This window comes from Ambystoma mexicanum, chromosome 10 (genome assembly GCF_040938575.1).
Source record: "Ambystoma mexicanum isolate Mex_15411 chromosome 10, UKY_AmexF1_1, whole genome shotgun sequence".
Lineage (NCBI taxonomy): Eukaryota > Metazoa > Chordata > Amphibia > Caudata > Ambystomatidae > Ambystoma > Ambystoma mexicanum.
In genome coordinates, this window is record NC_090932.1 from 691,315,320 (window position 1) to 691,338,363 (window position 23,044).

At 44.4% G+C, this 23,044-nt stretch overlaps 1 protein-coding gene across 4 annotated transcripts in view; it reads left to right on the forward strand.

The window, feature by feature from the left end:
* Nucleotides 1–23,044, forward strand: part of SLC16A14 (solute carrier family 16 member 14) — a 374,898-nt gene that overhangs the window by 186,017 nt on the left and 165,837 nt on the right. The window lies entirely within an intron of this gene.

A 23,044-nucleotide genomic window follows, 5' to 3' on the forward strand; every position in this document is an offset into this window, starting at 1 on the left:
AGTCTGGCATTCTCAGAACCAGTTCCTTTTCTCTGTTCCCAAACCTCCCTGTCATTTGTCCTGCTTTCGCTTCTTTGCCTTGTTTGCCCCTAAGCATAACATCTCTCTCCCTCTATCTATCCGTTCATCCTCTTCACTGCGTATCATTCAAACCAACCTGAAAACACATTTTCCATCTGCTCTCTAATAATTGATTATACCTTTCCTCTGCCTCTTTGATTTATCTGGAATGTATTACCCCTTTGATTGTACCCTTTTTAACAGATTTTCTGATCAGTGCTTTGGTGAAAGCACTATACAAATTGAACTAATACAAATACACTGAGTTTGTCGTTGAATAGCCTCACTTTCCTAAGAAACATATTTCCTCACTTACTCAAATGATACTATCTTCTTCTAGTGACACACTGACAGGGCGAGACCAATCCAAATACCTTACACATGGGAAACACCTTTATCCAGCTGAAGATGCTCTGTATTTCTGTGGGAGATGTACCCCCTCTGGACATTATGGGGGAAATTGGTTGCGTGTGGACCTCTGTCAGAGGACACACAAATCTCTCAGGACAAAGGGGACAGGCCGCCACATTCACATCACTTTGGGTGATCTGCAACTAGAGGTAGGGAATCCAGAGAATTCATAACGAGGGCCAAGGCAAAGCCAGGGGGTCTGGTTTCACTCCAAAAGGTAAATATAGGCCTAGCTTTATAAGACTCATGGCACATGGCATCCTGCCTCCACACCAAAACTCAGACCTGATGTCTTCTCTCCCCATCCCCACAACACCTGTATCTCTTGTCCTGGCTCCCCACCCCACACAACTCAATACCTTACATCCAATTATCAAATCTGGAAATCTAGAGATGTGATGACCCCAAGGTTATAAACATAGCATCAATTTTAACACTTGTATGTTGTAATAATATGATAACTAATTCATCTAAGGGGAAAATAAGCTGGTGCTATATAAACGATAAAATAAACGTGCTTCTCCCTGTGTACTAATGGAAATTCATCATTCAGATAATGATAGTCAAACATATACAATAGAACTACACCTGATACATGTGACAAAGTACGCATGCATCCATCTGGAAAGAAAATACAACATATGCAAATAATAAAGGTGCCTAGTAAGCCAGCGATTAATATTGGTTGCACAATCCAAATAAACAATTTCCAATCGATGATAGTTCTTTTTCAAATTGCTTGATGAGATCTGACTGTATGTACAAAATAAACCGCCCATAGAAATTCTAAAATGCTATAGTTATAAACAACCTGAAAAAGAAAGGGCAGGAAGGGTTAGAAAAGTATATGTTCGCAAATTTTTCTTGAGAATTTACATTTAGAGTAGTTTGTTTGGTTCATTAATTGATTTATAGACATTGCATCGAATGCAATAGCATCGAATACCATACCAGAGAAAAAAAAGCATTGAAAAAAAAAGCATTGAATGCATTTTTGGTCCCACCCAACCCTGCTTTTTTAACCTTTAAACCCCATTTTAATTAAACTAAACCCTTTCCGTTTTTTTTTAAAAAAAAGCATTTAATGCTTTTTTTCGTTGCTTTTTTTTCTCTGGAACGGCATTCGATGCAATGACCAGATACCCATTAATAGTACGTAGAGAATGAACATTTTGCAACACATTTTTTCCACAATGATTCTTTATTTAATCTTTGAAATTAATCAAGTTTAACTTATTTAAAAAAATAGATTTGTGACTTTATTCTTGTATTTAGCAGAGTGTGTAGGGAGCTCAGTGTCAGGTCTCTCGTAATTTGGCAGCAGGCGCCTGTTACGTTTGCACTTTTGCTTGAACACGTCCCCATTGACACATTTTCCTCAATTGCATGCTGTAGAGCAAAAGGGTAGTGAAAGAATGTGGTATACGCGCTTGTATGCTGCCCTTTTGCAATCCACAGTGTATGTTTGTTTATTGGTTTATAATGCGCCGGAGGCCGCAGGCTTCAGGGCGCAACATGTAATCCAGCAAGAATAACCCACGGTCTAAACAAACAATAGTATCTTGAGACGTTTCCTAAAGGAAGTACTGTTTTCCTCCATGCGCATGTTGGTAGGGAGCTTATTCCAGGTCAGCCCTGCCTGAACTGAAAAAGAGCGTCTGTTGCCTCTGACTCATTTGCATTTAGGTTGAGTCAGGCGCATTGTGTCCTTAGACTGGGTGGCTCTAAGGTGTTTCTCCAGGGTCAGACTCTCTTTCAAGTATTCTGGTGCTTGTCCGTATAGACATTTATGCAAAATGGTACTCAACTTGAAGCGTATTCTGGCCTCTACTGGCAGCCAGTGTAGTTCTCTGCTGTGCACAGATACCGGGTCGCTTCTTGCGGTACCTTTAATAATCCGGACTGCATCATTTTGAAGTATCTGAAGCTTTTTTGATGCATCCCTTGCCTGCTCCGTCCAGGATTGCACTGCAATAGTCAAGCCTAGGCATTATCACTGCTCGAACAAGTGTGGTACAGTTTGCCAGGGAAACATAAGGCTTTACCAGTCCAAGCAATCTTAGATGGTATTGGGATTTGCTCACAATACTACAAACATAGGCTTCTGCACCAAGGGATGGCTCCAAGGTGACCCCTAGAATTTTAGCCTTGTGTTCCGTTTTTATGTAGTGTCTGTCAACGGTGAAGCCTTCCTACTGTGTAGCCAGTTTAGCAGGCGACTGCGTGGAACCAAAAATCAGGAACTCGGTTTTGGCCGGGTTAAGATAGAGTCCGATTAATGTCATCCAAGTTTGGATGGATTTGTAGATTTGTTCCACGCTCTCCAGATCTTTTTCATATTCCCCACTCAGCTCCCTAATGAGCTGGGCATTCTCTGCGTAGTTCGAAAAACGCACCCCTAAAGTATCCAAAAGGATGCATAGGGTGTGGCAGAGGAGGATGTTAAACAGAACTGGGGAGAGGCATGCTCCCTGCGGTACACTGCAGTAGATGCGTGCATTGCCCCAGACTATTCTTGACTTTCTGTCACGAAGAAGGAGTCAATCCAGTCAATCGCTCCACTGGAGCAACCCCCGTGCTCCGCAAGCCTAGTGAGCAATTTGTCATAGCCTATGAGATCGAAGGCTGTAAATTGAGTAAACGCTGCTTGCCATGTACGAATGGCAGGCAGCGCTTACAATGGATTCCTATGGAGTCCTACTACTTTTTGCTGGGGCAAAAAGCCGATGGGCTCCACAGGAATCCACAGCATTTGTGTCAGCATGAAAATCCACTTGAATATGAGTCATACATAAAAAAAATTGTAAATGCCTTATGCCAGGATTTTACTCATTTTTCTTACTTTCTTTCACCTAATCCAAAATGATTTTATAATTCGGCGGTCGGGACCTGTCACATGTAGACATGCGCACAAGCAGGTCACCCTTGCAGAACTTGGGTCATTTGCACGGCAGAGTGCAAAAGGGCAGGGCAAAAGGCAGCATACAAGCAAGTGCGTTGCTTTTTGCCCTGCACGTTTGCACTCTGTCTTGCAAATTGAGTAAACGCTATCTGTCATGTAGGCATGGGAGGCAGTTTTTATATATGATCCCTCTCGGATCCACCTTCTTTTTGCTGGCGCTTAAAGGCATATGGATACACAGCATTTGCAGCGGCATAAAAATCCATGATGGTGCAATACTGGAAGCATTTGTATGGCAGAGAGGAAGGTAGCAGTGGAAACGTAAGTTCCATTCCGCCCCTCCTCCCCACCATACAAATGCAGGAAAATGGGGTGTGACTTAAGAAAAATGCACAAAACCTTATGCACAGTTTATATGCATGTATCTTGCATTACACCCCATTGAAAATGAGCCTTTATATGTTTTCTGGTAATAACATTCATTGTTATACAAAGTGAATTTGTTTCTGTATGATGAATTTCAATTAGTACATGGGAAGAAGCATTTCTGTTGTATGGGTCATATGAAAACTACACAGGGCCCAATTCATGGAATTATCTGTGCAGAAAATAGTGTATTTGCGCTCGCAACTGCGTGCAAATCCACCTTCGTCAATTCATGGAATCGAATGCGCTGTACTTTTCCCAGACTTGCGTCGAGTTTGCACTGGCTCAGCACGTCTGTCCCAGCCGTCGAGGGCGTTGCGCGAGTCTGCAAGCAGAGTGTGGGCGTGGCTTGCACAGAGAGCTGGTAAGGGGACGGAACACCAAAAATGAGGCAGAACTCACGAAGAAAGGGCATTCCTAGGGACGGCCTGCAGGCAGTCCCTTGCACGCCCAAAATTGCACAGTACTAGACTTTTTCATGGATTCAATCACGCAACATCTCGGCTGAGAAATGGCTGCTCAAGTCCTTCACACGATCCGCCACCCCGAAGGCATGCGTAAGTTCACTTGCGTGTAGGATTTGCAGCGCATAGGTGGGGTTGTATGTCGAATTTCAGGGTGCGTGTACTCAATCAGGGTTCTGATGTACCTTAGTGGTGCCTGTATGGAGTGTAGCAGGGTGCAGGAACATGTTACAGGGGTTTTGCACACAGAATGCCCGAGTTATTAGCGAGTTACGCTTTTTTATACGCATTTTGTCGGGGTGCAGGATACGGCTACGGGGGACCATGCGCAGGGTACCTGAGTCGCACTGTTTGAAGGGTACATGAATTTGCGCCCAAGGGAGCACGCAAAGGTATCTGTTCTGGCTGTTTATACTTTGCATGTGGGCTTCTCAGGGGCGTTCCAGGCTCGACTTGCAAATTACGGTTACTTTGCGTTATAAATTCCATGAATGCGCAGGGCTTCCTTTTTTCTTTATGCGCGCAGGCTTGCGCAGTGTCCTTCTCAGCACGGGGCACTTGCAGGATTTCTGCGCCAATTTCCATGAATTGGGCCCACAGTGGTTAGGCACTCAGAGAGCTGCAGACTGGGGAAATGCGCTATTTTATCATGAGCTTGCTATACTAAGACTTGAAATGTTGAGGCATCCGTACACCTATGTGTGCCTCACTACAATCTTTAAACTCGAACCTAGCAAACACTTGCAGTCTGTCTCCGTGCACCAAGCAAAAGATGCGTACAGAACTTAAAGTCAATGTTCCTGGCTACACCTTCACCCGCCCCCCAATCACAGGCTAGCTGCTGGAAGGATTGCACTCCTGCTTGCTCCAGGACAGAAGTCGCTCGCCTGACCATGGGCAGACAAGGAGTGCCCAGCAGTCAAGCAGAGCAAGGGGAGAGAGGGGGGAGATTGCAAATGTCATTATTGGTAAAAAAATAAAATACAAAAAATAAGTGTGAATGTTAGTTACCCAATGATCACATTCAGAGCAGTGGCACAGGCAGCTTTTGGTGCCGGCGGGGGGAGGGGAGAGGAGGTGAGGGAGGTGGATTACAGGGCGTCGCTGGGGGGGGCACTGGGCACCCTGCCGCCCCCGGCTCTGGCACTGAGTTAGAGGCTTTTCACTGATGAAAACTTATATTCACAGCTGACAATAATAGCATTTGTGAGACCCCATCCTCTGCTTAGCCAATCCCACTACACCCTAAATTAGCTGATACAAGGAGAATGCATCCCCCTAAACTCTTAATAACCATTTAAACAAGCAAACAACTTACAGGCATACCATTTCTGAACAGACTTGTGAATATACGGATGTGTAATTAAAACGGACGTAACGGTGCGTCCATGGCTTGCATGCGCCTGCGTGCGAGTGTGGTCTGCACATCAGCCTCTAGTCTAGAGGTCACCAAACAGTCGATCGCCAGCGACCAGTAGCTCGCCTGATCCTTTGAAGTCGACAATCGCAATCTCCTAGAATCTTCTAGATTCTAGGAGATTGCGATTGTTGATGCTTTGCATGGTCATTAGATGGGGGGGCAGAGCTAATGACTCTGGAGGGAGCAAGCAGGGCTGTGCAGTCCCCAGTAGCCTGGATATGTGCTAAATGGCTTGGGGAGGGGGAAGGGCTGGTCATCAGGCAGACGTTGTATGGCCCCTGTAGAATGTACCTTTGTCTTAATTACTTTTTTCTGAAGAGGAGCAAATATTGGGAGGCTCAGGTATCAGAGTGCCAGTGGCTTGAAACTCGGGTCGGTCCCATGTCAGCCAATTTCCTCAAGATGTCCAGTACTCTGCCTGGCTCGCACCCTCCCACCCCCTCTACAACTGTCTGACCTGCAAGATACACATTATGGGGTCACAACACTTCACTGTTTAGTACACGTCTCCCTTCTTCATTCCTCCATTTGCGTTTCCTTTACTGCCCCATTCTTACTTCCTTAGATAGAATCGATAAACTGGGTCAGTCTCTCTTTCCCTGTTCAGTAGTTTTTTGACAATTCATTTTTCATGTGTTAGGTCGTGGCAAAGACACCCCACTAGAGGCAAAGCTAAACCTCAACCGTCACTGTCTCGGGTGGCCAGGGGAGCCAACTTTTGAATTTCCTGGGGGTGCCAGTGACCTGATTTTAGGGAGGGTGCATTGAAAGTGTCGGGAAATGCAGCGCAGATTGTATTAAATGGGGGTAGGCCCTTCGTACTCGGTGCCCCTGCGAGTGGTTCCCCTGGACGGGCTGACCTTTGCTGAAGGCACCAAGACCCTCTAAAGAGGTGCTTGACCAGCGATGTTGGGGCTCAGAACGAAGCTGCCTGTTCAAAAGGCTCTAAAGCCCTGAAAAGAAGCACTTGGTGAGAGGCGCTGAGACCTCCAAGAGAGGTGGTCTTGTGACACAACCACCTCTCTTCGAGGTCTCAGTGCCTCTCACCAGGTGCTTTTTTTCAGGATCTAAGTCAAGCACTTTGTTTTAAGGTCCCAGCTCCTCTCACGCAAGCACCCCTCTGTGTGGCCTTAGTACTTGTCATCGAACACATCTTTCCAGCAGTTCAGCAGCTCTCATCAAACTCTCACGCAAGCGCTGCTTTTCAAAGTCTCAGTGCCCCCCTTCAAGGGACTCTTTTCATGTGCCTCCTTTACCCTTACTGTGCGTCTGTGACAACACTTCATCTTAACTTGTCTTGCTTCCTCTGCCCCATTGCCTGCTCTGATCACACTCTAGTGTGGCTATCCTTTTATATCATTTCCTTTTACTTTCATCAATTTCAAAGGCTGATGTTTCTACTTCGAGTTTAAATTAATTCACATATTATTTCATTAAAACCCTACGGAGAGTTAGGCCGTAATGTCTCTTAAATAGTCCCTAAAAAGGCAATCCGCCATTTTGATTTTTCCCATGTACATACCAAGGAGTTAGGTCATCTCTCTGTGTATTGTCTCCAGTGTCAGTGTCTGCTCACAAGCCTCTTCAGAATGAGGGAATGGCATTGTTCTTCCTCCCATACTTCATACAGACACACTTTTCTCCTCTGTTCACTCAACGAGATGTTCCATGGTGGCAGCCCGCACTGCATTCATTCTCCCATACAGCAACACAATTCTCCTGTGAGATCACAATCCCATAATACAGTATTTGGGTTGTTTGACTGTGGTAGAAATATTCACTTTTGAATTGACCATAGTCATTTTCGCCACAAATATATTTTTACCACGGTTAAACAAACCAAACCCATGTCCCCCCCAATCAACCAGTACACCCTCAAACCCCCCCTATTTACCTTTTCTCCGCCTGCTGCCTCTCCAGTACTCTGCAGAATCAGTTCCATCCCTCTAACGCGGGTCGGATCAGACACTGCAGGGTCCCTTTTTCTTTTTTCGTTCTTTTTTCTATTTTAAAATTTCGGTCCCCCGCCTCCACTATTGAGGAAGCGGGGGACACCCCCCACCCCCAAATACCAAACATGGGGAGTGGGGGACACCCCTGCAACCCCTGTTCTTCATGTTGAGTATTTTAAAAAATGTATCGAATGGTACTGGTCAAAATCGGTCAAATGTACCATTCGATCGATTTCTTTCGATCAAATTGGCTAATTCCATAATACAACCGCCTACAGATTTCGTAACATAGAAAGAGCGTTCCTGGGACTCTGAAACTTCCTAACACCAGCTTCAGCTTGCTCAGATGGGATCATGAGAGGGGGGTTAAAAACATTTTGAGAGTCGCTTTATCGCACTATATAACTGGCAATCAAAAATGCTAAATTCAGTACAACAGACAACACAACGAGGAACTTTCAAGCCAAATCCTTCACAGTAAAGGCAACAACCTTGATCATGTGGAGGTGAAAGCACCTTATATTGAATCAGTTCATAGGTACAGATGGAAAATATATGCATTAGCTTTCAGGTCCCCTCTTTCAGTAAGAAATACCTAAACCCCACTATCTGACCATTTAACCTTGCTTGCACAATACAACTGACTCAGGCAACCACCCTGTCAAAGTTTGGGTCCTAGTGTTCAGGTACAATGTTATTTGGTGCCAAGGATACAATTCTAGTGAGAGCAAACCATCCAGGTTCTCAGCCCGATTGGTGCATCTCATGTGTATCGTTTAAGAATAGCCAGTGTTCCTGGAAGTGTTATCTGGTCAGAACTACTACCATCAAAGCCAATGTTTAGAATCCGATCCTTGAGATTTTTGGGACAATGACCTCTGGCTGCCTGTAATATCTCCAGTCCAAGCTAATATTTTTCCTTCATGGAGATATATGAAGGGAAAGCCCTTCCATACTCAATGTCCCAACAAATAATTATTCAATGAAACACCACCATTCTTCCTGTCTGTTTAGCTCCTTCCATCAAAAGAATGCACCTTGAACTGATCTTTTCATAATATTATCTTGTCTAGTTTTTTTTAACTTTCACTAATTAATCAGTATTGATAACTATTATAAGCAGTTCTTTAAGTAGTATGGAAAATCAAAGGGGACCCTAAAAAGTCACAAAGCAATACTTAGGGGCAAAGCCGAAGAAAATCCAATTGTATCCAATCTGAAACTTCCCTTGTACATTGGCGATGTATGTCCTGCCAGCCTCTCAAAGACCCTCATGATTTCTTGGTCCCGCGGCTCACGAAGATTGAGAACACTTCCTTTAGCAATGAGTTGGTGCCTCTATGCCTCAAGGAAGCTTGGACCACCCCTCTATTAAAAAAGTAATCTGGACCGGCTCTTGTCCTATTACTAATGTCCCGTACCGTCTGAAGATCCTGGACTGTGCTGCTTATCTTCAGTTCCAGGAATTTGTGGAGGCAAATAACATTCTGTTAGGTAAGAATTAGTGCAATCCAACTGGTGTGGAACTACACAAGACTTATCTCTTGGTATTAGGTAACCCACCTATTAACGTAGGCCTGTACTACACAAGTTGGTAGTGTGATTGAACAGCCAGGCTCATTTTAAGAGTGGTAATGTGAGCTGTAGAGCTGTACAACAAAATCAGTAAATACAAGTATCCAATTAAACACTTACGCACTTAAAGTTATAATAAATTAATTATTTATACATAAAGATATTTAAAGCATTCTTTTAAAAGCAGCAATTAGTTGTAACATTAATCCCAAGTTAGGATTCAATTAAAAAAAATGAACAATAAAGCAGGTGAGTAATTCATTCATGTGTTAGACATGTTCCAGCATCCATAGGTGACGTCAATTGAGGTCAGTATAACATTTATATTTGTATCACCTTTGCAGTATTGAGTTATTTAAGGAAGGAAAGTTTAGGGTTAGATCAGAACAGACTGATAAGTTATGAGAACAGTTAGATTCTCCCAAAGGGATGCGGGCAGTCTATTATCCCAGCATTAAAGTGTTCAACATTTAAAACCTGTGAGGGAACACGGACTGCCAAAGCCAATAGGTTCAGAGGGAGGCCTTTAGGGAGCCAGGGCAGCCAAAGTCAATGGGCAAAGTCAAAGTTCTGATGCTCTTCTTCTTAGAAAATAGTTCTTAAATAGTCAGTGTTCAAAATAGAAATCACAGAAACTCAAGAGGAGTCTCCTTTAGAAAGCACAGCTATAAGACCAGTGCAGGTAAGTTAAGGTGAACTTAGCATAGGGTTAAATCACACTCCGAAAGGTTGGAAGCATCCTAAATGGCAAAAGGATAATATATCCCAAGCCCCACAGAACCGTTGAAATGAAGATGTTCCGGATGGATGCCTTCTGGATGCAATGCTGCAGACCCTTGTTCCGGGTCCTTGGTCGTGGTGACAAAAGGGAGGACGCCTGGCGGGCTCCTGCAGCAGCACTTTCAAGAGAGGGTCTCGGCAGCAATGGATTTCCATTAATTCAGCAGCACTTTGTGGTTTTTGGTGCCTTTTTCTCAGCGCCAAAGAAGAACAAAAGCTATGGTTAGTATTTCCTTGATCCCTCGGTCCTGGACTCTGGTGAGGGGACTCTGAATGCAGACTTCTTGCTTCTGTAGGGTTCTTTGGTTGCCCATTAAGATCTGGCCAAATTCTGACTTCAAAAGACAATGCACTCACAGATGGTCAATGTACCCCTAGGTATTGGGCTTCTGCAGCCTCAGAAAGTCGCAGCAAGTCGGGGGTTGTGCCAAAATAGAGTTTGTCTCAAAGCTAGTTGGTCCCACTAGCCCAGTATTCTTAAAATATTTTTGGCCTGGGCCCCCCCGGATCAAAATTTGGGCAGGCCAGGCCCCCCAAAAATGCCAAATGGACAGTATGTAGAAAATGGCTATGAACTATTGCATGCTGTCACTGCTTCCTACTCCCAGTATAGTCCCTGGGCTCCCCCACCTGCTCCCATCAAGGTCACTGGGATCCCTCATCCCACTTCTATCCAGTCCCTGGGCTCCCCTCACCCCATCAAACACCCTGGGCTCTCCCCACCCTTCTCCCATGTGTATCCCATGGTTCCCGCCCATCCTGCTCCCACCACAGTCCCTCGGCTCCCCCCATCCAGTTCCCAACACAGTCCGAGAGCCAGTGGTGGAAGGGCATAACTATTTCCCCAAAAATGCCATAGCGACCGAGCACAGTGAGGGAGCCCGGACCAATCAAGAGAGGGTTCGGTGGGTTCCCCACCAACCGCCCCCTCCACCCCCGGTATTTGTTTTGTAAAAAAAATGGTTCAAAATGTTGCATTGTAGAGCATAATTTTAAAAAAATGTATTAATAGCCAAACAGTTTGCAATTGGTGCTGGGGGGCCCAGGGGACAGACATGACTTTTTTTTTTACTGAACATCTATGATAGATGTCCAGTAAAAAGATACTATACCTGTCCCCTGGGCCCCACTGGGCCTGGCACAATCAACATGATTATGTGTGTATGCAAGGCACTAGGGTGCCAAGGGGGAAAGCATGGTATTTTTGACTGGACATCTATGATAGAAATCCAGTAAAAAAAAGACCATCCCTGTCCCCTGGGCTCCACAGCGCCTCAGAAGGAGAGCTGATTTTGGCAGGTGAGTAGGGGGATTGTGCAACAAAGGCATTAAGGCATTTTTAAAATGCCTTTGTTGTACAACCCTCCTTCCCCCCTCTGTCCACCACTTGCCAAAATCAGCTCAACTGACCAAAACAAACTAACACACACACACATGCATGCATACAGCAATCACTCTATCATTCACATGAGCATCCATCACCATACACTCACTCATAACACAATCATACACGCATCCATACACATGTTTAAATAATAGAAAAATGAACATAAATGTACTTTCTGCATTGGCCTGCATGTGGGTGCTGAAACGCCCTGCTCCAGAATGCTCTGTCCATATGTGCCAGGAGGCGCAGGAGCTCCGCCCTCGCACATACAAACGTGCAGTGCCCCAGCCAGCATTTCCAATGAGCTATGCAATGCTGGCAAAAGCAAAACGCCCAGCACTTGCATAGCTCAGTGAGCATGTGAGGCTGAGGAACTAAACTGAACTGTCAAAGGGAAATAGTGTTTCCCTTTGACAGTTCAGCCAGCCCAGGAGCACTCCCTCAGCTGTAAAAAGCAGCTGAGGGCGTGCTCATTGTTTCACTGGGCTGGCTCCTTAGCTCCTCCATAATGGGTGAGGAGCCACTGGGTGGGTGACCCCTCGCCATTATGGATGAGCCGCCAGGCTCGGACTGGCCTATAGGGTAATGCCTGTACCAAAAATGCAGAATGCTGGTGTGGGCCAGTCAAAATGGGCCACCTTTTTGGCCATTGTGGGCAAGTTTAATGAGTAACTTCACTATGCACTTAGTAATTTTAACCACTGTTGCTGAATATTCTTTAAATATCACAATTTACTTACATTTTTAACACAAAGCACCCCCTGGGGTACTATTCAAACAGTCTGTGACTAAAGGAATGAATATCCATTTACAACTGCGGGCCACTTTTTCATTGGTGCCTGAGACAGTTTCATGCTTCAGCCCGACCATGTGAGCCGCCCCTGCCCATTTTTTCCAATCTAAAACATTTTTTTCAGTGTTTTATTTCTTTTTTTTACATTTCATGCTGGCCTCTCACGGCCCCCCAGGGGCGCGCCCCATAGTTTGAATACCACTGCACCAGCCTAAGGGAGGAAGTCGTCCATTATAGGTCTTCCCTGTCCATTCGAAAAAACAGGGTCAGCGCAGCTGTAGGGCTTCACCGGGCACTTCGAGGTCCAGGAGGGTGCTGCTGGCGTCTTCTTTAGCCTTTTGCTTGGGATGTTGTCCTCCAGTGGTCGACTCTGATCTTACTCCCAAAAACCTCGCTTTTTATGCCAGTTCCCATTCATTCACAGCTCTAGGTTGCCAATCACAGAGCAGGGTGGCTGTTCTCCAGGACAGCCAGTCGGCCAATAGGAACTGCTTTTACTCAGGCACACCTAGAGACAAAGGACATGGAAGTTTTGGGACCCTCCCTCACTTCCTGCCTTTCCAGACTCACTGGAGTCTGGGCAGGCTTCAGGGCTGAAGCCTGCCAAAGGCAAAAGACACAAAGGGCTCAAACCTGATGCAAACAACATAGTAAATGCCTTGAAGAAACTATCTAACAAGAAATGGCAAAAAAAGAAGACAGCGGCCATTTTATGAAAATGGTCACCCTTTGGTGAAGCACTGCAGCTGAGGTATCAGCCTGCAGATACATGTCGCTAGGAAGTAAAAAAGAAACCACTGCCACCAGCCATTCAAGTAAGTCAGTGTAACACAAATGTTACATGAGAAATGGATTAAAGGAGTTACTATGTAACCCCCAGCAGTCCACATAGGGTGGTGTCTGCTGGACCCATAAGGTAAAGGTAAGTAAGACAGGGGCCATCTTACTATTCTTGAGAACAGTAGTACACCCACAAATATGTAGTTAAACATTAATAGAAGTCCAGAGGACTTCTCAGTGCCACTGCACACAAGGTGCTGTGTGTCACAATGCAAAGGCAGATGCCTATGGAGTTTACCAGACTCCATAAAACAGTAAGGAACACTGAAAATCATAGTCAGGAAAACACATGAGTGAGCGAGAAAAAGGTGTCATCAGCATAATGTACCTGGGATGAAAGGAGACATTTCTATATAAAAAGGTGTGCTGTATATAGTATAATTTAATTCTATAAAAATGTAAACATATAACTAGAAAAATATCACATCAAAATAAGTTAAAGCAGACTCCAATCCCTGTCAGAAAGCCTAGGGTGTTGCCTGGTACAGACATAAGCACGTAGTACCCTGAAGGTCAGAATATTCCATGCCAGTCAGATAGTTCAAGGGGTTAATGTGCCCTCTGCAGTGATATGAGTGTAAAACGCTGGGCACAGCGCTGTTGGCCAAAACAAATGAAGATATGCTGTGCCACACCCACAATTACAGCCCCTCCCCATGCATTGAAAAAATATACTCTGAAATTGTCTGCTTATTAAAAAAAATGTTTAGCTAGTGAAAAGGTTTATGTAAAAAATGTTTTAAGTAGTGCTCTGTAGCAATCGATGAAGTGCTTGGACTTGGCCTCTTTTGCGTTTCAGTGCCTCCGGGTATTGAACGTTAAATCGCGCCGCTGCAGAATGTCAAGTCTCACATAAAAACCTGATTATAATCTTTGTTATGGATTGTTTGTAAATCATTGTTTTCCTCTGCTTCAATTTCAAAAGCTTTCACCAGCCACGAAATGCAGTCTATTCTGAAAAGGTCTGACCTGTGAACAAACTGTGAAGGAAATGACCGAGCTAATGCCCAACACCAATGCCCCGACCTTTCTGTGATATTACAAAATGGAAGCAGCCTTACTCAAATCAGTCCAACTCCACTAAGAAAGGCGCAGCCTGGCGTGTGCCTGTGTGTGTCGCATCATCAAAGCACGACATAGCAAGTAGCCCCAGATGAGTGTCCTGATCATGGCTTGTCAGTGATGTGTAGCCTGAGTCTCAAGGCACAAAGAACAATGGATGCATGCTGTGGCAGGACCCTCTGCTTACAGAGGATCCACACTAAATGGTGACTCTGTGGGAAAAACCTTGGGGCAGCGTCTCCTTAATTTGCTAAGTCATCTTGTTTGTGTAGTTAAGGCAGGTTCCAACCTGAAGAAACACTAGTCCAATCCCGCCCCAAAATGAACAGCCATCTTGGATTAGGATGTGCTTTCCCTGTTATATTACAATCCCCTATACTTGTGCGCGAGTAAGTACATCATCAACAAAATCCAAATTCTCCAGAATAATGCTCTGTGTACAGCACTAGGCATATGTAGGAGAGAGCATATCACGGAGACAAGGAGACAGAATAAATGGCTGTCCACTAAAGACAAATTTCTCCTCAAAACTGTCTCATTAACGCATACATGTCTCAATCATGCGGCCCCACCCTACCTCTCTGATAGAATCAACAGAAAATCCTCTATGCGTCCCACCAGAACGGCTAACTCCCAGATACAAGCTAAAGAAAGCTGGTGGGAGCAGTTTTCCCGTATGCCGGCGCAGTACTGGAAGGCCCCCCCCCCCTCGCTCTGGGAGCAGACCAACCTTTCCCCTCATTTAGGCGTAACACCATTAGTTAGCTCACAGCGAGGGCCTAGTAACATATCTGAAATAGACCTAACCTGTTCGTTTGCTGCTACTTGATTTAACTTCAGGTCACTGACTGCCAAATGTGTTCTCTGTACATAACACTTCATTTCTGCTCTTTGTATTATCGTGTATATACTTACTGTAACCATTGTAACCTTGTACCTCTAATGTATCATATTTTCCTTTATCATGTATATATTTATTGTAACTACTGTAACTAAGCTAATGCATACTTGTATGTCGAAAAAGCGCCCAGATACCCCGGGGTTTGGTGCGCTATATGAATTGATAAACAAACGAATTAAATTAATAATACCTCCAAAGCCACGGAGCAAAAAAATGGGCAGCGAGGGCTGGTGAATAACAGGTTAAGGGGAATTCAAAAGGCAGCACAATGATCTGCCATAAAGTTGAAATGAGCTGAGAAGATAGAGTCTCTGATCTCCCGCCAAGCAACCATGTGTCGTTGGTAATATAAGCACGAACATAAACACGCATATGGTCCTGGGAACAGGACGTGGAATACACTGTCTAGGCTAACCGGCTCCTCGATTGCGCACTCACAATATTTTGTTCTGGGAAAAGACAGTGTGCGCCCTCTGGAAAAGCAAGAGGGATCCGGGCTCTGTTTGCACTGTCCTCAGTTTATTTGACCCTTTTCTATTTTCCTTTCCCTCCAAGTGTGCGTTTTTGTATTAAAAGAAAATGTTTAAAAAGAAAACAGAGAATACGATAACTTATTATTCAAACATGCTGCCACATAAATCAACCTGTGCACGAACATGCTTTTAAAAACAATCCAGCATCTCGTGCCATTAATACTTTTTGGCAGGTGGAGCGATGGGCTCTGGCGGCTGGGTGAAGATCAGTTCATCCCAGCCTCGCCGGTCCCGCCTGCTGAGGATTTTGCAACGCATACGGCCTTCGTTTTAATTTGCGCCGCACTGTGCAAATAATTCACACGTTCAAGGCCGATAACCCTGGCGATATCACTGTGTTGAGGGCAAGCAAGGGACACAGTGCTGGCAGGGTTTATTCGAGCGCGCAGTTGGATGTAAAATGTGCCGTTGGCAAAATAAATGTGCATTTGGAACGGGGTCGATATGCAGTATGAACATTGAAACACATTGGGTATGTGAGTGTTTTTAAGGAACTCAAAAGATAAATCATTGGAAGCGATGGCATTTAGAAAATGAAATGTAAATGCACATTTTGACAGTAATTTGACTTTTTATTTATTGTCTAGAATGACAATGTTCGCTGATTAGGAAGACTCATTCATTCTATGCATTTGCAGACTACAGAAACTATTGCTAAGTGGGTAATTACATGTTTAAAACACAATGCTGGTATACAGAGTATGTCTAACAGGCACATACTTGCCAACATTCTGTGACCAAAAAGATGTAGGATATTGAAAGTTTCAAAAATAATGCTGACATCACAGGAAAATATAAAAAATACATTGTTGCCACCAATGGCACATTCTAAAATACACAACTCTTCAGACAACACAACATGGAAAGATGTACAAATGTTTAAAATGTATACTTCTGAACGGTAAGTTAACAACAAATTCAGTTACCTAACTTCACAGAAGATAATGACACAGAGCTTGTAGGCAACGTTTGCCACTACTCTGTAGCAGCAGCCTGTGAGTACATACTTATTCCTGAAGTGCAAGTTGAATACTAAACGACAGACTGATACCCTCCTCAGTCTGATAGGCAGATGCTGTGTTATGGTGGTACGCTCTGCCACTCGCCTTCACTGGTGGTTCGCCGAAAGTCTGTCCCGGCAAGAGTGCAGGGCAGAGTCACGTAGCTGTCAGGTCAATGGATTGATCTGAGCCGATCACTCAAAGTAATCACCCGCCCACCGCACATACAGACAAACTAATGTGTTGCATGCTTTGTCCTATGCCCAGTCTCAAGCAGCCGGCCTTACAGTTGCATAAATTACCTGCCCCTGGAAAAAGCAGTAGGATCTGTCACCCAAATCTGTAGGCGGTAGGCCTGCGTAAAAAGCACTAGCCTACTGCCTGAATCAGTAGGGTTGGCAAGTATGCAGGCATGTGCCCGTGCATTGCATTTGATAGAAAAACCTGCAAACGTGTTTACTGCCATGTTAGTTCAGTATAAAAAAAACACAAAGGTTTGAGTTCTGATACCTTTTATTGGACTAACTGAAAATATTATTCTGCAATGCAATAATCCATAAACTTTTGAACTTGTAATGGCCTTCATCGGGTGGTAACAGGCAAGAGTGAGTGAAGTGAAACTGTTCAGAGAGTTGTACATGTAAGTCTAGCATGCAAGTAATACAGTGCTGTGATCGCCAGTGTTAAATGGTTCGAGATCTGTCAGAAATGGCAGATTGGGAGCCCTGGATGGGGGTAGGGGGGAGGAGGAGAGAGGGAGAGAGAGAGAGAGAGAGAGGGGAGGGAGAGGGAGAGGGGGAAAGAGGAGAGAAACACAAACGAGCATCGGGCTTTCCATGAATTTCAGCACAGGAGGTCAAGAGGGTTTCACCTGGAGTAACGACAAAGCACTAGTGGGAGCGCAGAGTTGGTGAGCTTGAATACAGAATGCGGTATATTGAGGAAAGTAGACCTAAATGCAGGGGGAGACGCTATGAGAAGGTGATCTACAAAGAAGAAGAAGAGTATGGAGAAAAGAACATTGAAAACTTAACACAAAGTACTATTCACTATCATTTAGTTCATATGTACCGCAAGTATATTTTGAAGTAAAAATTCAAAATTTTTTGCAGCAGAAGGGGTCACTTTCTTGTGACTAGGAAGTGTAAATAAGGAGCAAGACATGCTTGATGTGAGATTTCTCTGATGGCCATCTGTGTAGTTGGGGAATGTCCTTACAAAAACCCTGAATGTTAGCACCCGCATAGGCGAACACGTTACTTACAGTATGTCCTCCTAACGTTAGTTGAACTGAACCCTTTCTTCATCAACCACCACGTATTCTTACCAGGTGAATGTCTAAGTGGTTACATGAGAGCTATGATGAATATGTAAATAATAAATTGAGCAAACCTTGAATCAGCAGAATAGCTAATACAATTTCCCTTTATGATACACTACAGATTACCGCCGTTGGTTGATTTTAGAAGGTCATTGAATACTGAGCTCCTGATGAAGGGACATTCCGTCCCGAAATGCATTGAGCTGTTACTTGCGCATCAAACATTTTTCTGTCGACATTTTCTTTGAAATTGATGAAATGTATATGTATTGGATGGAAATTTGATGACATTTGTTGAATTTATTATGATAAGTTCTAACGACAAATGGAATTCTTTTTACACCTATAAAAAGTACAGTGTTTTTCACTAATAAAATTTGAATACTGAATTCGTTCTTCTAAGTGTCTGATGCTTGTCATACACAAAATGTGCTTAGCCTGGAAAAGGCTTGGCATCTGAGGTGTAGACCTACTGTTTTAGTAATATGTTTGGACTCTCGGTTAAGGTAATAATATTAAAGAGATATGTTGCTCATTCATTAGAAATAATCGGCTGGTGAATTTGGAAGGGTTCACAAAAAGCTGTCGAAGTAAGCAGCTTCACATTCAATTCCTTGCAAGGGCCATAAAATGGTCTCAGGCATCAATACACAAGTGGGCCACAGTTACAAATGGCTATTCGTCCTTTTCTGACACAGTTTGAATGGAAACCAACAGGGAGTTTTTTGATAACGTGTGATGCAAATTGTGTATTTTAAATAATATTTATTCAGCAAGACTGGTCAAAACCTCTAGCTGCAGAGCGTATGACCTCATCAAACTGGCTCAAATTGGTCAAAAAAGTGGCCCACGTTGACCAAAAAAAACGGCCACACCAGCATTTTGTGTTTTTGCTTCGGCCATGGGCCTATTGCCCAATAGGCCAGTCTGAGCCTGGCGAGGGAGTATGTTCTAAAAGATAGTATGTAGTTCTTTTTAGGGAGACCCCATCATACATTAAAATGGCAATAACTACACCATCTTGTAAAATGACAGTGGTGTGATGTGCAAAATATTATTTTCAATGATTTATCTAACATCGCATTTGCTGGATCAGTATATGATTTTGTTCTAAGAATCTGTCAAGACCCCCCTTCGTTCTGCTCTCCCACTGGATTTTATGGCTTGCCACCTTTAGTCACAATCTTTCCATGTCGTATGGTCCTATTGTGGAATGCAATCAGACTTCATTGAACGTGCGTGAGAAGATAATTATCCCGAGCTCTGTCTGAGAGATTGAAAATACCGCAGTGGTAATCTGGTTAGTTAATAACTGGGGAAACATGGCCATGTCAGGTAAGTTACTAGGCCAGGATGGATCGGCCTCTGTCTTTTTTCATAAATGGGGTAACATGAACACTGGCCATGGCCAAAGGCCATAGTCAATAGGCCCTGGAGAAAATATTGCAAAACCTTTAAAATTGGGTGAAAAAACTTGAGTTAATACAAAGTTAAGATAATGTGATGTATCACAACAAAACCTATGAAATTCAGCAGGTGGGAAGTGAGGACCATTTTAACTCAGAGTCCCCGCATTACACAGCTGATGAGCACACACGTGACATCACAGCAGGGATTAAGAGTGAGATAAAATATGACATCATGGGAGACATCGACGGGGGTGGGACTCCGAGTTAAGATGGTCGTCACTTCTCACAGCCGCTGAATTTCATGATCCAAGTGAATTTATCCTTTCAGTTTTGGAATAGTAACTAAACACTGACAATATGTATCCCTGCTGTCAAGTAAGTTGCAATGATCATTCTTCCTTGAAAAGGTACGCTGAAAGAAGTAGGCATCTCAGAAATGCACAAATGATGTTGTCCTCTGTAATGCCCGGTTCTTTGGCGACCAGGCCCTTTAAGTCTCAGAATCTTGAGCCGGACCTCCTTAAGTTCCGTAAACTCCTCAAGACCTTCCTCTTCTCTACCCCTTTTCTCTCTTCCCTGCTAACCCCTTTCTCTTCTCTCCTGCTTACCCCCCTTCTATCTCCTCCCCAACCTGCTCAGTTTGCTAACTGGTAGTCTGGTGCACCTCCAGACCCTCACAGGTCCCAGGCTCCGCCACCAGTCCTCGACTGCCTCCGTGCCTCTGCACTCTGCTTGGCACTACTGCACTTGGAATATGCTCCATGAGATGGGCAACCACTCTGCACTTAACCCAGGACCCTGCTTGACTGGGCGCACTTGTCCCCCTCCCCCTCCTTCGCACCTCCTGTTCTGTGCACTTGCACTACCTTAATGTACTAGGCCTGGCAATGCTGTCTGTCCTCTCCTCCCTCTGTCTCCCCTCCCTAGCTTGGTTGTGCCTGAAATACTCATGCATAGGTGCATTAGATGACCATCCACTAATCAATCTGAATTGTCACTAGGCCTAGTACGGTAGTTTTGTGTTCTGTATGTCCTTTTCCCTCTCCTCCTCCTCCCCCCCGGCCCCCACTCTTTGTAATGCACTTACACTAGTAGATATGCCTCTGCCCTATTATGCTAGTTATTGTTGTTAGATCATTCAGAACCTTCAAGGCCTAAGAATGATGACTGTATTCCCTTGTTCCCTTCCCGGCTTGAAGCACTTTGAAGCACTTCACTTGTGTATAAGCGCTTTATAAATGAACAATTACAATTCAGAATGCAAGTTCAGAATAAAGTCATAATCTAAAGCGCCATTAGTGTTACCACTTTACATGTGACTCTCACATAAGTATAGAAAACTCTGAGCAATGCTCAAATATATTCTCAGAAAAAACTATATAGCAGATGTGGGAAGTGACAACAATCTTAACTCGAGTCACCCGCGAAAATAAATGTCAGCCAGGATGTCATTTTCATCTCATTTTCGTTGTTGATCCCTGTTCATGTATGTGCTTGTGTGTGAATCCGAGTTGGATACGTGACTGTATTTGAGTGCTGCTGTTGAGAATTAGAAGTGGAAGTGGAGGGAGATGTAGCTTAACAAAAGCCATGGCAGGGCCTGGAACAAGAGAAGTGGCTACTGGCACGGTCCGTTTCCAGTAGACCTACCGTGTGGTGATGTGCCCACTGGGTCTTGCATGGACCAATCACAGTGGCAATTTCGGGTAACATGGGGGGCCCAGGGCATAGCAAAAGGGCTTTGCACCACAAAAGTGCACATTAGCCAATGGCGTATCCCATGACAAAAGCCATGAAACGACTTGGTGGGGCCTTGGGCATGTGGAATGTGACCTCTGGCCATGGTAGCAGGCCAGGCCCAGGGACTTCTTTAGGTGGTATGGCCGGATCAGAGGGTATTAAATGAGCAAAGTGGTCAATGACCTAAAAAACCCATGGTGAAGGTAAAGCGGACAAAGACTGACAGTATGAAGGGCAAACGGGTCGATAGGAGTGGAAGGTGGGTTGGTTCTATGAAGAATAGGTGCTAATTCTGTTGGAGAGGTAGGGAGGGAACTAGAGTAGAAGGGGTACGGGGTGGCAGACAGAAGGATGATGGGGGAGGGAGGGAGGGAGAGGATTGCTGCCAGAGTGACGAGGTTTAGTGATTTTAGAGGAAAGGTAGCTAGCGAAGGCATTTGAAGAGAGGGTGGAGGCAATGGATAGTGGCTTGGAAGGTATGAGAAAGCTTGGAGGGTAGATGAAAGTTTGCAGAGATGATTACAAAGGGGAGAGATTCAGTTGTGAATTGGGGGTATTTGAAGAGTCCAGTGCAGAGGTGAGGAAATCTTTGCAGGCTGGAAGTAGGTGGAGGGACTCTGATTTGCACCAGAGTCGAAGGTCACACAACGCATATTTGTTTTGAGCGTCTGGATCTCAGAGGTGATCCATGGCTGAGGGCGAGTCGGGAAGATTTGAATGTGCTTGTAGGATAGTGTTGGTCAAAGGGAGTCACAAGTGCATCATGAAAGTCAGATAAAGCACATATATGGAGAGAGAGCGATAAAGAAAAAACTGGAGTGAGTGATAGAGCATGAGAGAGGAAGAGCAAAAATACAAAGAATGAAAAGAGAGATACTGTGTGTGGCCGCAAAACAATGACGGTATACAAAAGTAGACTTTCGACAAGAGTAACACTGTTTATTAGGTGCTATTTAATTAGACATAACTTTGAGTATGCTCAACTACATAGAATGAAGAACATTTCCATTCTGTTAAACATCTGCTGTTTGTGTATTTGGCTGCCTTTACAAGATTGGAATGATAGATTGCAGTGCAAGATGTACTAGAACATTCCGTTTATTAATGTACTGCTATTGTTTCTCTCTTCTGAAATGTGAACACACCTTATTCCTATCCTTCTCTCTCCGCCTCCCCCTCGTCATGGCAATACTTGCTTGCTCATGTTTCACTTCTGCACTGCCACCATTAGACTCTGCTACAAAAGCCATCACTGCTGTGGTAAGTGTATACCTACAACACTCTATTTTATGGGCCACATTTGCAATCCACTGGATACGCATGGATAGGGCGGTGGCCGCGACTCCACTACAGGGTGCTGTATGGCTAGATAGGGCAGATAGTCCATCCAATATGCGCATCAGTCGTATTCTATCAGTGGTGGTGGATGTATTGGACTCTGCGGTGGCACAGGGGGCACTGTCGACCAATCCATCTCCCTTTACCCTGTTATTCTGGAACCTGCAGTACTCCCCTGAAATGGAGCCTGGGGAGTTTCAACAATGAAAGAAGGTGCCGTGTTTAAAACTAGGAGTAGGTTTGTGGGCACTGATATAATGACATTCGAACAAAGCAAACAACATTTTTTATTGGCAGTAGGTGATAGACACTGGTACTTTCAATCACGGCACTGGATGACCAATTCGGCACTTCGGATGGCGGTGACCAGACCACTTGCGCCATTTGAGAATTTCATAACCACCCACGATGGTTCAAGAAACCTAATCTCCTCCCTTTATAAACTAGTGTTGGATGACCCTACACACCAACCATGGCACTATATGACCAAATGGGATGTAACTTTGGGACATGAGATTCTGTGAGAGCACTGGAAATGTATGTGGCACAATGTACCCAAGTTAACACGCATGATTCAATTAAGAGAGGCGTGGTTCAGAGTAATGTTGCAATGGCGTTATACACCTGAGTTGCTACACAACATGTTTCTAAACACTTCATCAAGCTGTTGACGGGGATGAAAGGACAGAGGGTCAAGGGCTTACATTTGGTGGGACAGTGCGGTGATCA